At 38.2% G+C, this 7163-nt stretch overlaps 1 protein-coding gene across 1 annotated transcript in view; it reads left to right on the top strand.

Annotated features, from left to right (window-relative positions):
- The first annotated feature begins 280 nt into the window (after positions 1-280).
- The window catches only part of slco4a1 (solute carrier organic anion transporter family, member 4A1), a 178188-nt gene continuing 171305 nt past the window's right edge, over positions 281-7163 (top strand). Inside the window, exon 1 of the mRNA XM_034085582.1 lies at positions 281-396. The gene's annotated coding sequence lies outside the window, so the exon portion shown is untranslated. The remainder of the gene's footprint in view (positions 397-7163) is intronic.

Here is a 7163-nt window from a genome sequence, read left to right as displayed (position 1 = left end):
AATTTAAGGGCTCATTTCTCCCCAAAAAAAATGTTTTACTCACTATATCAACAGCTCCACCAAACATATTTTCCACCAGCCGCCACTGTATATATATATATATATATATAGAGAGAGATATAGAGATATATATATATATATATGGAGAGAGATATATATAGAGAGATATACATATTGTTCCTTATCTGAAGCTACTGCTACCCTCTGTGGTGGCACTAATCACCCTCCATACTTGGAAGGCTTTCACCGCGGTTACTACTCATCCGCTCCATAAAAGAAGGGCGCTAACCAGAGCTGCAATTATTGCCAACACATCTGTAGCCTTCCAGCACGACCCCCAGCTCAGATGGCAGAGCATTCTGTGAGAAGAGAGGAGTGATATACATGTGTTCGAAGGTAAGCATGTTTATTTCCCTGTGGAGGATGCGCTGTGTGCGGGGCTGCTCAGCATCATGTGGGTTTTGTCACATGTTCAAACTTGATACTAAACATACATGTACTGTGTCATCTGCAACATCTTTACCATCCGTGGAGTAACGGGCACAGCTTCCCTCCACTGAGTCTGTCGACTGCTCGCTGGCTCACATGAACAAAGGCTTGTCTATCATCTGTTCATTAATCCTCACATGGAGCTTCCTCTCATCCATGCTCTGCTATACTGCTGTGTAGCAGGGACACCCGTGTAGCTGCCCAGCTTTAAAATACGTTTCAGTGTGTCACGATTATGTTTTAAATGTCTTCTGTGTCATTTCAGTGTTATTTTTTGCAGTTGAGAATATAAACCTCCGTGTCCTTATTGAGCCTCAGATTGATTATAAACCTACAGTGTTCCAGACCCTGCCATGTGCTGTGATTTGTTAGATAATCGATAACTGTAGCTCCAGCTATCTGCATGTGTCAGCTCCACTCAGGGAGGTGCCCTGCTGGGTACATGCTACCGATGTGGACATCATGTGATAATGTGTTTTCATTTCTGATCAGGAGACAGCTGAACTGTGTGTTGGGTCCTGAGCAGCAGGGTGTGTTGCATCAGCTTCCTGAAACACCTGCTCAGTGTTGTGGTTTCCTACCAGTCATATACAGCTTCATGCTTTGTTTGTTACATGATGATGCGCACCGCTGTGGCCCCGGACCGCACGCCCAGGGGCCTGAGCACGCGCTGCGCTGATGCATAGCTGCGTTATTTCGGGGGATTCCCAAAGTGCCACCCTCTGCCGCCTGATGCGTCTAAAATAAGTTATTATAATCGTTTTGTATTACTATAGAGCTTGAAGACATTATTATTGTTGCTTTTTACTTGATTATACACCTGCTGGGTGTTATGATGTCCACAGGGACAGTATACATCCAGCAGTGGACGAGTTATTGGACTACTTGGTTCAGCTATTATGAATAAATATACAGCTCTGAAACAAATTAAGAGATTCCAAATTGTTCTTGAATCTCAATATCTACATGTATGGCAGCCATTCCATTCCAGTGCATTCCAACACAGAGAAATGTAATTATAGAATAAAATATAAAATCATTAATTTAACTCAAACACATAACTAAATCAACTCGGTATCACGCCGAGACATGAACAGGTGACGCTTTACCATTGCTGGGAGACGTGAAGATATCACGGTTGGTTTCGTCTTTTCAAAGCGTGACAGCTACACGGTATTGTTAATAGTGGAGAAATAACCGCAAACCCCGACCTAATGATTTATTTTTTAATAGCCACACTCGATTACGCTGATTTTCTTGTTGCCGCAGCTGGTCGACACCTCTTTTAGCAGAAATAAAGGCTACATTAATGTATTAAATCGATGTTAATCCATGCGTGGAGATGTGACGGACGTGACGTTGTGAATAGACGTCGATGATTGGATGGTTATCCGCAATGCATGCTGGGATTTGGTGTTTATGTGATGTGAAATCTGAAAACGTTTTTTAAAAATACAATAATACTTTATTCCGAGTGTACTTGCTTTTCTCTTTGAAAGTCATCATATAACGGCATTGTAATACACGGTTCGGCTACATTAAATATTACATATCTGCCATAATTCTCTATTTATAGAGCCCTGTTGATACGTGCTCCTGTTTGTCTCTTGACAAACAGGAGAACTGCCGCCAGAGCTGAATATGTGACGTGGATCATAAATATATAAGCAATTAAACATTATCTTACATTTCTTTTCACACAATACGTCTCCTTGCAGTATCAACACTAATTCGGCTAATTTTGATATTTGATCCAATTGGTAGATAGGCTGTATTTACACCATAAAGGTGCACAGCTCTGATATAAAGGGACACCCAGTGGTTAAAGCATTTTATTGAATTTCATTATTTTTATTATTAGATATTAATAGGATCCCTATAAAGTATATTCATTACTCGTTATTCTCTACTAATAGTTAATTAAATACTGTATATAATGACTAGTTTGCACATCCCTTTCAAGATGAATGAAAAACTTGGGTCGCAGGTTCCTCAAGTGCATTACAAGACATCTATCAATATGTGTGTACTACACCATTAAACTGTCATTCTGCACATTTCTTATACTATCTACATACATCTAAGAGTATAATAATACATATATATAATATCAGTTTAATAATAAACACATAATAAACAAATAAGTGCTTAAACAATAAACATAGTTAACATTGCAGGAAAGCAATATATTAGACGTTAAGTACTTTGTCAGGCTTAATATGTATCTGTAAATACAAATGTCACTGTGTGTGCTGTGTGCTCTGCATGTGTGACCATTAAATAATCAGAATCAGAATACCTGTATTAGTTCCACAGAGGGGAAATGTGCAAAAAAAGTACTAAGTTATAATAAAATAAACAATATGCTAAAAAAAAGATAAAAAGTTACATAATTTTCAAAAATACAGATAAAAAACTACTTTTTTTAACGCATGTACGATATGCAACACTAAGCTGTATGTGGCTCTTTCCTGCTGTAACGCTGCACATAAGAAATGTGCAGAATGACAGTTTAATGGTGTAGTACACACATTGATAGATGTCTTGTAATGCACTTGAGGAACCTGCGACTCAAGTTTTTCATTAGGGCCTGAGCACGAAGCGCAAAGACCTATTGAAATCGTCAGTATTATTATTCTTCTTTTACCGGTTCTGCACTTTCGACCTGTTTTTGAGGGGGTTACGACACTATTCATGTAGCGACATTTGGCAACGCCGGCAGGACGGGTGAAAATGTTAACCTTCTGGATTCGATGGGTGAACAATTTCCAACTTGCTCTCTCGCACCACCTGTGTAAATTCAGGTTTTCGAAAAATGTACAAAGTCGCAGCATAAGTCTGACGGACCTGACATTTTGCACACTTATCCGGGTGGAACAGCTCTACATATTATCCTCTCATAGTAAGCTCCGCCTACTTTGATATTCTTTTTAATTAGCATAATGTGAAAAACATTGACATATTAACTTAAATTCCAATTTCTTGATTTTCCAAACCAAACTTAGTGGACAGCATCAATAGAGGGTCAGACACATTACCGTACAAAATGAGCACGAGGTGTGGAAAAATGTGGCCGACATCAATCAAAACTTATTAGCAAAAGAGCGTGGCCTACACATAAATGCTCACAATTCATCCAAAATGTATCCAAATATCACAGATTTCGGTGGATAGGTTAAATGTGTCTTGGGGAATAGGCACAACAAACAATGTTCATTTCAGACAATAGGGGGCGCCAAAAACACAACTAATTTATATCTCAAGAACCGATGGACTAAAAAAATATATGTTTTCATAGACATACTGGCAGGGTGAGTATAAACTGAGATTTAAAGGGTCGCAACCAATGAAAAATGTGGGCGTGTACTATTCAGTTTTTTCTCAAAATCCAAGGGTTAAAAAATGTACCGAGCCATGAGTAGGGGAAAAAATGAGTTATAGCCTTTAAATTCGGAAGACATGTCACAGCCCACAACCTTTTCCAGACTGTAGAAAAAAATCGTATGTTTTAGCAAATATGGCTCAGTAGCGCCCCCTATTGTGCGGTAGTCAAATATAGTTTCTTCGAACTACCCGAAACTTGGCACAGAGATTCCTCATGGAAATGCGGACATATTTCAAAATCGCTTCCATTATCCCCGCCCCCATGAAGTCGGCCATTTTTAAATATGTCCATTTTAAGCGCATTTTCGCATACTTCTCCTAGGAAAATGATCGGAACAATTCCAAACCAGGACAAGATCAGCCCATATCCAATGTGATGCTAAATTGCGAATGAATAGTCGACTGCTCAAACAGGGATCTCGTAAGCTAACAGAACATGTACCAATTTTGACGATTTAAATGCCACAAAATCGCTAAAATGACTTTCGGATGCAAAACTTGGAACACACGTCACAACCCACGTCTTTTTCCAGACTGTACAAAAAAAACGTACATTTTTGTACAGCAGCTCAGTAGCGCCCCCTATTGTGCAATAGTCACATATAGTTTCTCTAAACTACCCCAATCTTACCACAGACATTACTGATGGAATTGCGGACATATTTCAAAATAGCTTCCATTAGCCCCGCCCCCCAGACAGTCGGCCATTTTGAAAAATCGGTGTTATTCATGCATTTTAAGCGCATTTTCGCAAACACCTCCTCGGGAAAAGATCGGAAAAATTCCAGTCCAGGACAAGTTAAGCCCATATCCAATATCATATTAAATTGCGAATAAAATAGTTGCTAGCTCAATCGGGGCGAACGTAGGCTAACAGAGAATGTACCATTTTTGACGATTTACATGTCTCAAATGACTCCAAACTACTCGCATATTTTCCAGATATTCACGAAACGCTGTATACACATTGCTATTATGATGGCACACAAATTTACCAGCAACAGTTCTGCTTATTAATTTCCCACATGAACCATAAACACCCAATACATATAAAAGTCCTAAGCAATGTATGGTGAAATGTTTTCCCTCTTTGTTTTTCTATCTACGACTACAAACAGTCTTTCCACTACAAGCAGAACAGTAACACATCTTGTTATGCAATACAATAGAACAGTATGTGTTCACAGCCAATCCACGATTTAATGAGTATTTCCTTTGTGCCAAGAGCTGATTTAGTATGTTGCATCAACGACCTTTTCAATTAAATTGACAATTATTTTGTGCAATTAATAGTGTGTGAAACCAGGCAGAGTGAGTGACATGGTGTTCATTTCCACTATGCCAAAGCAGTTTACAGTTGCTGACGGTGTAAGGTAATATATATTGTCCTAAGTAATTGTATGTAGCCTGCTACAACTTTGTGATTGTTGTCTGACTAACACTCTTTCAGAGGATATGTTGGAAATTCACACATTATATATATTTTTTGCATCTACTTTCTGGATATTGTACATCTGTTCATCTGTTATATAAACTAGCTTTACTTAAATATGCAGACTAATTGAAATGTTTAAATATGTATTTCCCCCCCCCGATATAACATCAACCTATGTTTTGTAAAAGTTTATTAAATTAATCTGTAAAATGTTATCATATTGTGGATTTATTAAATTATGTATTTTCCTTTGTTATTTGTGTGTGTGTTTGTTTTGAGGATATAATTAATTAGTACCTAAACATAGTATGGTATAACTGCTTTTTGTAATGAAATTCACAATTGGTTTGGGAGCAAGAAATCTTTTAATCGTTGTTGCCCAGGCTTGCCGTAATGAATGGAAACTTATCTCCCGATTATAACATTGTGTAACTTGCTGCTGTTAAATACCGTCAAACTATGTGCAATAGGCCTATGTGCTTTATGTGCAATATATACTTTATATACATATGCCATCTTTAATAACTGTAATATATATATAACGGGCTGCTAAATCCTAAGAACTGCTACAGGATTTGATTTGTGGATTTGATTTGTTTTTTATCTGTATTTTTGAAAATTATGTAACTCTTTTTTTTTTTTTTAGCATATTGTTTATTATATTATAACTTAGTACTTTTTTAGCATATTGTTTATTATAACTCAGTACGATATTCAACACTAAGCTGTCTGTGGCTCTTTGCTGCTGTAACGCTGCAAATGTCCCCTCTGAGGGACTAATAAAGGTATTCTGATTCTGATAACAGGACTAATTTGTCCAAAGGGGCACACAGCAATGTAGTGCCGACTTTCTTACACGCTGGAAGGCCAATCGCTTTTCTTTACCCCGAAATCCGCTCATTCTTGCTCTCGGTATGACATAAACTCTCAAGCTGTCAAAGTTCTGTACTCAAACCGGAAGTACTCAGCCGCACACCCAGCCGCCGGAAGTTGATAGACGCCATCTTGTGCAGAGAGCCTATAGAACACATAATTTAAACCAGCAGGATGTAAACAGAGGAGAACAGCCTGTCTGATTTAGTGTCATGTGATTATCCTGTAATGAGTAACATACACGCTGTTGATCGGCTATATAAACAGTTCATTTATTGTCTCGATACATGTGTTGTGTAAGACATTTGAATCAATTTGATACGTCAATATTAAATGTACCTTTATTTAGAAAAACTTTATTGTGAAGGACAAACCGGATGTCACATTTCCGGTATTGCCGGTTTAGGTAGAGACTTAATTCAGGTAGCTTGCCTTGGCTGTGTGTGTGCGCGTCAACAGACTCATTAAACTACCCACTTCTCAGTACATAGAAACCCTGCTTCACTTTGTCAAAGGTGACTAATATAGCAATTGGTGTGTTATATTGACATGTGTTGCCGTTGTATACTTTTCATTGGAACACGCGGTGGGTGTGTGCATTGCTAATGCTAGTTAAGCTAATGAAGCAGGTAAGCTATTTTAGCCTAGCGCATGTTAGTAACGCGAGTTAACCTCGCAAGTTTGTATCTTTCAGTGTTCAGGTGGGCACCGTTAGATTCTGTGTCTTTACGGTCATAAACACTGTGTTGGATGTGGAGCTAGGATAAGTAATAAGGGAGCTAGGAGTGATTTTCGGTGCAGTAATAGGTTAGCATTTTTCGCTCGAGGCTAATTCAGAGGCTCACTGTTAGCATTGTGTGTTTTTTGTGGGAAAAAAAATGAAAAAGATCAGTTAAATTAGTTTTTTCCCGTTCTATGGATATAAAATATTCATAGTTTATTCAATATCAAGGTTCCTTAGACGTTGTTTCCTGCAAATGAC

This window comes from Pseudochaenichthys georgianus, chromosome 6, assembly GCF_902827115.2.
Source record: "Pseudochaenichthys georgianus chromosome 6, fPseGeo1.2, whole genome shotgun sequence".
Taxonomy (NCBI): Eukaryota; Metazoa; Chordata; class Actinopteri; order Perciformes; family Channichthyidae; genus Pseudochaenichthys; species Pseudochaenichthys georgianus.
This window is presented reverse-complemented; position numbering and strand designations above follow the sequence as displayed.